At 30.9% G+C, this 7,730-nt stretch overlaps 1 long non-coding RNA gene across 1 annotated transcript; it reads left to right on the forward strand.

Annotated features, from left to right (window-relative positions):
- The first annotated feature begins 2,531 nt into the window (after nucleotides 1-2,531).
- Nucleotides 2,532-4,374, forward strand: LOC148764553 (uncharacterized). The gene is made up of 3 exons (XR_016024551.1): nucleotides 2,532-2,659; nucleotides 3,312-3,397; nucleotides 4,235-4,374. It is a non-coding gene; the product is annotated as an uncharacterized LOC148764553 (long non-coding RNA).
- Nucleotides 4,375-7,730: the final 3,356 nt, after the last annotated feature.

Here is a 7,730-nt window from a genome sequence, read left to right on the forward strand (position 1 = left end):
TTTCATGTAGACTTCTTTTTCAATTCACTATTTAAGAATGCTGTCTTGACATCCATTTGGTGAATTACCAACTTATAAATTAATGCAAGGAAGATTAGAAGTCTAATTGTAGTAATTTATGCTGTTGGAGCATAAGTATCAAAGTAGTCAATCCCTTACTTTTGTGTAAAACCTTTGACTACTAATCTTACTTGGAAATTATCTATGGTTCCATCCACCTTCATTTTCTTTTTGAAAATTCATTTACAACCTATTGGTTTAGAACTTGGTGGAAGATCAACCAAAATCTAAGTATTATTTCCCATTATTTAGTCCATCTCATCATTGATTTTTTTTTCAAAAATGTAGAATCTTAAGACATCACTGCCTTGTCAATTGTAACAGGGTCCAATTCCAAATTAAAACAATAAGATATTTTATTGTCTATATTTTCTCTTGTTCCTTCTATAAGGAACATATAAAAGTCTGGACCAAAATCATTTACCTTTCTAGCCCTTTTGCTTTTTCTTATATCTAGACTAGATTCATTATAATTTCAATTTTGTTGCAATGGAATGTCATTTGTTTGAACTTATTGTAATGGTTGTAGTTGTCTTGAAACAAATTTGAATCTATATTCATCAAATATTGCATTTCTTGATTCAAAAATAGTGTTGATTGGAATTGAATAAGCTAGTTCAATTATCATGAATGTATATGCTTTATTATGTTAAGCATATCCTATGAATATGCATTGTATTCCTTTTTCACCTAATTTCTTTCTTTGGGTTACAGAACTTTAACTACGGCTCTACATCTCCAACCTTCAAATAACTAAGGTTACCATAGTTTCCTTTTTAGGAACCTTATTTAATATGTGACAAATTGTTTATAAAGCTTTTCCCGAAAAACCTTTTCCAAGACTTGAGTATGATAACATAGCATTTACCATTTCGGTTAAGACTTTATTTTTCTTTTTTGTCATACCATTATGTTGTGGTGTGTGAGGTACTGAAATATGATGGACTATCCCATTAAAGGCAAAATAACTTAGATTATAATATTCTCTACCTTTATTCGATTTTAAGTACTTGATAAAAGACTCACATTATAATTCAACTTCTGATTTATAAACCTTAAATTTTTTAAGCACTTCATTTTTAGAAACAATAAATATACATAGCAATATCTAGAGAAATTGTCAGTAACAAAATATTTATTTCTAATTAATGTAAGTGTACTATGCATATCACAAACATCACTATGTATTAGTTCAAGTAATTTAGTAATTCTTTTAACTTTAGGAAAAAGATTTCTAGTCATTTTTGTTAGCATGCATGTATTATATTTATCAATATTTGATTAAATTTTGGAATTAAGTCCTTTTTATGCATATTATCTAATCTTCTATAATTTAAATGGGCCTTATCTATGATGCCATAAATAAGAAGAGTCAAACATATAAGAAGAACTAACAGTCTTATTCTTATTATTATTAATAATATTTAGGTTGAACATTCTCTCACACATGTAACCTTACCCAACAAATATTCTTTCCTTGAACAGAATGAATTTATCTACCTCAAATACAAACATGAAACCAAACTTATTCAATAGACTTCCAGATACTAAATTTTTCCTAACTTCTGAAATATAGTATACATCTTTCAAAGTTAAAGATTTTTCAAAAGTGAACTTAAGTTCAATAGTCCCTTTGCCTTTAATAGTTGCTGTAGAAGAATTTCCCATGAATAAGAAATTTCTATACTCACTTGATGTAAAACCCGACCCTATAAATACATGTCATGACATACATGCACTGAGTAGCATGTTATTATGCTAGGAAAGCACATAAGAAAAGACGAAACCCGATATTGTACCTAACGGTACACTTGAGTTGATTTAACCTCGAACTAGTTCAAATAGGAATTGTAGGATGAAATTTAATATTTTATAGTTCAGGAATGACTAAAAATGATTGTTCGGAGTTCGAGGGTTCATTTGGGGTAAAATTAGAAATTTTGATATTCAAGGGCAAAATCGTCATTTTGCCACCTAAGATAATAATTTGATCATGGAGTGAAATTTTTGACCAAGATTAACTATTTGGAGTATAATTTAATGATAGGAAGTGAAAAAGTTTAATTCTGGTGATTTTTGGAGTGTAGGGGCAAAATCGTAATTTTGCCACCCATGGACAAAATTTGAGATTTTGAGAGAATTTAGATCAAATTTGACAAATTGGAGAATGGTATGACTATAAGGGATGAAAAATATGTCTATGGGCAATTTTTCAATTTTTGGGGCAAAAATGTAATTTTTGACTTTTACGGGGGTAAAAGTGTAAATTGCAAAAATTACTCCACCGAGACTTTGGATGAGTCTGAGAATTTTATCTAAGCTATGAATATATGAGACAAGTGTATGGTGAAAATTTGGAAACAAATGGATGAAATTTTAAAGATGGGCCAATGGGAAAGTGACACATGGCATTTTTTTAATGAAATAATATTATTTTAATGAAAAGTCAGCCATTTAAACCCAAATTTTGAGTGCTGGCCGGCCATAAGGAAGAAAAACAGAGGAAATAGAGAGGAAAGGAAGAAGAAAAGAAAAACCAAAGAGAAACAAGAAAATTCAAAGAGAAATTCGCGGTTTTTGACCGTTTACGCGTCTAACGGTAAGATTTTTCGATTTTAGCTTGATTTCTACCTTTCCTATGCCTTTATTTCCATTTAGCATGCTTGAGGAGAGAGATCAAAAAGTGATATCAAGGGCTGGACGAAATTCTAGGAGAGAGAAATTGAAATTTTTAGGTTTTGATTTTTAGTTAAATTGATAGTTTTAGTTAGTTAAATGTGTTTAGAAATTAAATTGGGCAAGAAATCAGTAAATTTTCACAATACCCACTCTTGGCTGGATGCTCAATGCTGTACAATGATGATGAATTGATTTTATTCTAAGGAAAATGAAGAGAAATGATGAAAAACGATTAAACGTGATAGAAAAACAAAGTAGAAAATTTACCGAGTTAATGTCCCATTTTTGGCCGAATTTTCCAAGGAAGGGAGTGAGCTGATTTTGTTGTTTTTAGAAGGTTATTGGCTGATATTTAATGGTTAGAAATGTTGGAGAGAGAATGGGATGATTTAGAGCTAAAATGGAGCGCGTTAGCAATTTATCGGGCAAAGTGCCAAAAATAGGTTAATACCGCATTTAAGTCGTTTTAGGCTATTGCATTTCATACCATGCATTAGTATAGGATTTAAGTTAATTATATAGTGATTTAGCATCAATGTGATGAATTGTGTAAATTTTTGTAATGTGTCTAGGAGGAGAGCCTTCCGGAAAAGGCAAAGAAGTCGTACCCGACGAGTAGTGATCGGGGCACTTAGAAAGCTTTTATTTTGTACAAACGGTGAGTAAACTTATTATTATTGTAAATTATCTAGAGTTTATTTTAAATGCCCTTTATGTATTTTATGAAATGAGAACGAGATTAAAACGGGATTTTTGATGTTTTAGGAATAAATGTGACAAATAAAAATATATTGTATTGATTATGAAATTGAGTAATTGGAGGCTACAAATTGACTTGAAAAATATATATTTTCCTAGGAATGGCTTATGCGAAATGAGTATATGTGGCTATATTTTGTGAATGCATTGGGAAATTTATGTAAGTTGTTTTACTATGCAGGCTGGATAAATAAATAAAAGCCACGTTATACTGTCGAAATTTTATTAAAATTGGTGGGTTAGTCACTGCAGTGACGGGTTTCCGTGGACTGCCTATTAGAGGGGCACGGTAAACCCAGTTATATAGTTACTCCGGTTGTAGAGGCGAGGAGGGTAACTCCTGGGGTAGTATTAGAGCTCACTTCACGTCGAACCCCCACGTGAATGTGTAACTCGGCCAACGCCAAGGAACGGCTGGTTTTAAAAATAAAAATGTGTTTCACGTGTGAATATTTTAACACCCTTGGCGGACTCGGTTAGATGCCTCGGCCAAGGTATCCCCGAGGATTAGTTTTGGCTTGAGCCTTGTTTTTATAAAAGACATAAGCCTTAACAATTGTTTTGGTAAATTACAAATATTTTATGGTTTAAGAAATAAATTGAAAACATTATGAAATGGGTTGAAATTTATTGTTTAAACTTGCCTCCATTTTACTCGCCTTTAGATATTTATGATAATGTCTGTTTACTCATTGGGATTGCAAAATCTCACCCAACTCCTTTCCACCCATTTCAGGTTCAGTATAGACTGTAGATAGCTGATCTCATCGAGGACTACTATTGGATCTGCATTTTCCAAACCGTAGGTTCACAGTCCTCTTTACTTTTGTTTATTCGGGGGCCCTCTGGTTATTGTAAATTAAATTAAATATTTTGGCTTACTGTATTTCAGTATGTATAAATTTATTTAGCTTTTACGCTATAAAAATTATTCACGTATAACTTTATAAATATTGTTTTATAAGAAAATAGAATATTTCCCTTAATATTTCCCTTAATATTTCTTTTATTTTCTTATTTTATTCAAATAATCGTAATTTCGTTTTAAATGAAGATTTTAGACTTTTAAACTCATTTTGAATATGAATTATGTATTTTGTACTTGTATATTACGTTTTAGCCAATTTTGAAATTTTTGAGAAAAAAAATGACCAAAATACCCCTATGTGGCGAAAATTTTATTTTGATTGTTTTTGATCTAAAATAGTATATATTCTCTAAAGACTCGATATCTAACAATGATTGCTCACAAGAAAGGAAAGAAACTGATATGTAAGCCTTGCGGGGTTCCGGTTGGCATTCCGGATAATGAGTGTCAATCGGGACGTCGCGGCGATTGTCATGGGCCTGAGGGAGGTTCCGGGTCGTGACACTTGATGTGAAATTCTTGCACAGACTCTTATCATTGCACATATGCTTTGTTGCTCTTGCATCATCTTATCAGGCACCATTTTATTCAAGTACATTGATTTCAGAAATCATGGCTACAAAATTTTCAAAAGCAGCTCCATTAGAAGAAGTAATTTTCTTCTTCAATAATCAACATTCTTTCTTGAAATGTCGTAGTTTTCTGCAATGAAACCATGTGCTTTTGTTTTTTCTTTTGAATTTCAGACCATTAGCAATCTATTTGAACTTCTTTTCAATAGGTTTAGTGGTTTGTCCTTTCTTCAGAACATGTATTTTGGCTTTACTAGAAATAGCAACTTGTTCGTGTTTCTTACATTCCTCTTCAATTCAAAGATGATTTACCAAATCCTCAAGAGTTATTTCCTCTTTCTTGTGCTTTAGATTCTTTTAAAGTCTTTTCATGATGGAGAAAGTTTGTCTATAATGGAGGACACAACTATAGTTTTATCTATGTTCATCTTATATTGCTTAAACTGATTAAGCATTCTTTCAATTTCACACAATTGTTCAATAACCAAACATCCATCAATCATTTGATAATTATTAAAGTGATTGAAAAAAAAATTCTTACTTGTTGCATCTTTTGTCATGTACTTGGCCTCCAATTTGTCCCATAATTCTTTTGTAGTAGCCTCATTTTCACATATGTCAAATAAGCCATCAGTCAGACCATTTAAAATGTGACATTTGCACATAAAATCTACATTGTCATATTTCTGCCTTTCTTTGGTTGCAGCAACAGATTCATTTTCACCTTCTTCTAGTCTAGGTGTTGTCAAGACATAAACAACCTTCAATGTTGATAGTAGAAAATGCATCTTCTTCTACCATCTTAGAAAGTTGTCACCATCAAACCGGTGCAATTTCACAAAGTCAAATGCCAATTCTTTTAGTATTCCACTTGTAGCAATCATTGTTGAAACGGAATACAACCTTAAGATTGTTAGATCATTGAATTAAAAAATACTGAAATGGCTTTAAGACATGTTATAGTGTCGCTATCCTTAAGGTTTTATTCACCCCTACTAATTACGTGTAAAAGGGTTGTAGGTGATAAACCTTAAAGATACAATGAAGCCCTGTGATTGATTGCATTTTGCATTGACGAAATCAATCCACTGAACATCCATCGATGTATGGCAAGATTACTTAGACTTCTATAAGATTTTCTACAGTAAAATAATATAAAAAATCTGAAGAATATTGAAAAGGAAGGAGAGATTGTTCTTTTGTATGTTTTTTGTTCGAGATGAAGGTTTTGTTTATAGGCAATAGTGATATTTTCCAACAGACACAATTGTGTTTGTTTCTGTTTGTTTCAAACAAACAATTGTGTTGGCTTTCCAATAGATATAATTATTTTTCAAACAAACATAACCGAATTATTTTTCAAACAAACTTAATCGTTTTGTCTGTTTCCAATAATTACACTTATTTGTTGAAAAAAATTTTAAAATTATTTTAATTGCCTACGTTTGCACATGTGCTAAGTGCAATTAATTAAATATTAAATTTAATTAATTTCAAGACCAATTAGGCCCAAATAGCCCGTGTATAGTCCATTGCCTACTAAAATCCAATTGTAATAGATTTATACTCATCTTTATTTAAATTTTTCTTTTTATTTTTCCAATGTTGGATTGTCTCACATTTATTATTGTTAAAGATGTTCAACAGTTTTAATATATTTATTAACATAATTTATATGAATAAAATTCAATGAATTGTAGTTAACTAAAACATATAAATAATAATTAAAAATATAATAAAAATAATATAGTAATTCATATTGCTTATGCTTTTTTCTTAAAAGGGAACTTGAAGTCGAGATTCAGGTAAACTAATAGTAGGCTTTTCACTCTTGCAAAATAGACATTGAAAAGGTGTCATAGTTTTTCTTGTGTGAACCTTTCCAATGCTTAAAGTCAATGGTAAATGTGACAAATTTTCAAACAAAAAAAAAATAGTTGTGGTGACAAAATGAATTGAAACTCGGAAATCAACTCAAAAAAATCCAAAATCAAATTTAAGTTGATTAAAAAGTAAAAAATTCAAACTCTAAGATACTTAAATCCGAAATGATTTGAAATTTGAAACAATTCTTATTTGAAATGAATCGAATTTGAAAAGATTCGAACTTGAAAACAATCTTATTTAAAGTTGTAATAATTTGAATTTAATATTAAAAATATAAAATTTAATTATGGTTTTATTTTAACTTAAATGCAAATAAAGAATGATTTGAACTCAAAACAATTTAAATCCAAAACAATCTAAGCTTAGAACATTCCAAATTTGGAGCAACTCAAATCTTAGTTGAACTTAAAAAAAGTCTAATTTGAAGTTGCTCTTACTTTAAACAAGCTAAACTTGAAATCGATATGAACCTGCTTGAACTTGTTCCTTTGACACCTCTAATCAATGGGTACAAAGAGAAAAGTGAGAGTTTGTTTTTGTAAGAAGCAAGGAATAGAAGGTTAAGTATGCATTTAGTAAAAGTAAAGAAATGATACCCATATATAATCGAGGATGGAGGCCTCATAGTGAGGGAGCAACATGATGGAGGCCTGAGGACGTGCTCGTGTCGAGGAGAGGTGATTCAAGTAAAAAGGAATGTCTTTATATATTTGACCTCCAGTTGGGTCCGTACAGTGTTCGGAGGAAATCTCTTAAGGGCTGGGCTCATCTAAGCTAAGCTCCGTTCTTGAATGAGGACACATGCCGTCTTTTTAAAATGTAGAAAGAAATTAGGTATAACACGTTTTTCAATAGGCCTAGACAATTAATCTATACTATATATAAAAGGAAGCCTCAAGAGAGCT

The sequence above is a fragment of the Theobroma cacao genome, chromosome 1 (assembly GCF_053813885.1).
Source record: "Theobroma cacao isolate CCN51 chromosome 1, ASM5381388v1, whole genome shotgun sequence".
Lineage (NCBI taxonomy): Eukaryota > Viridiplantae > Streptophyta > Magnoliopsida > Malvales > Malvaceae > Theobroma > Theobroma cacao.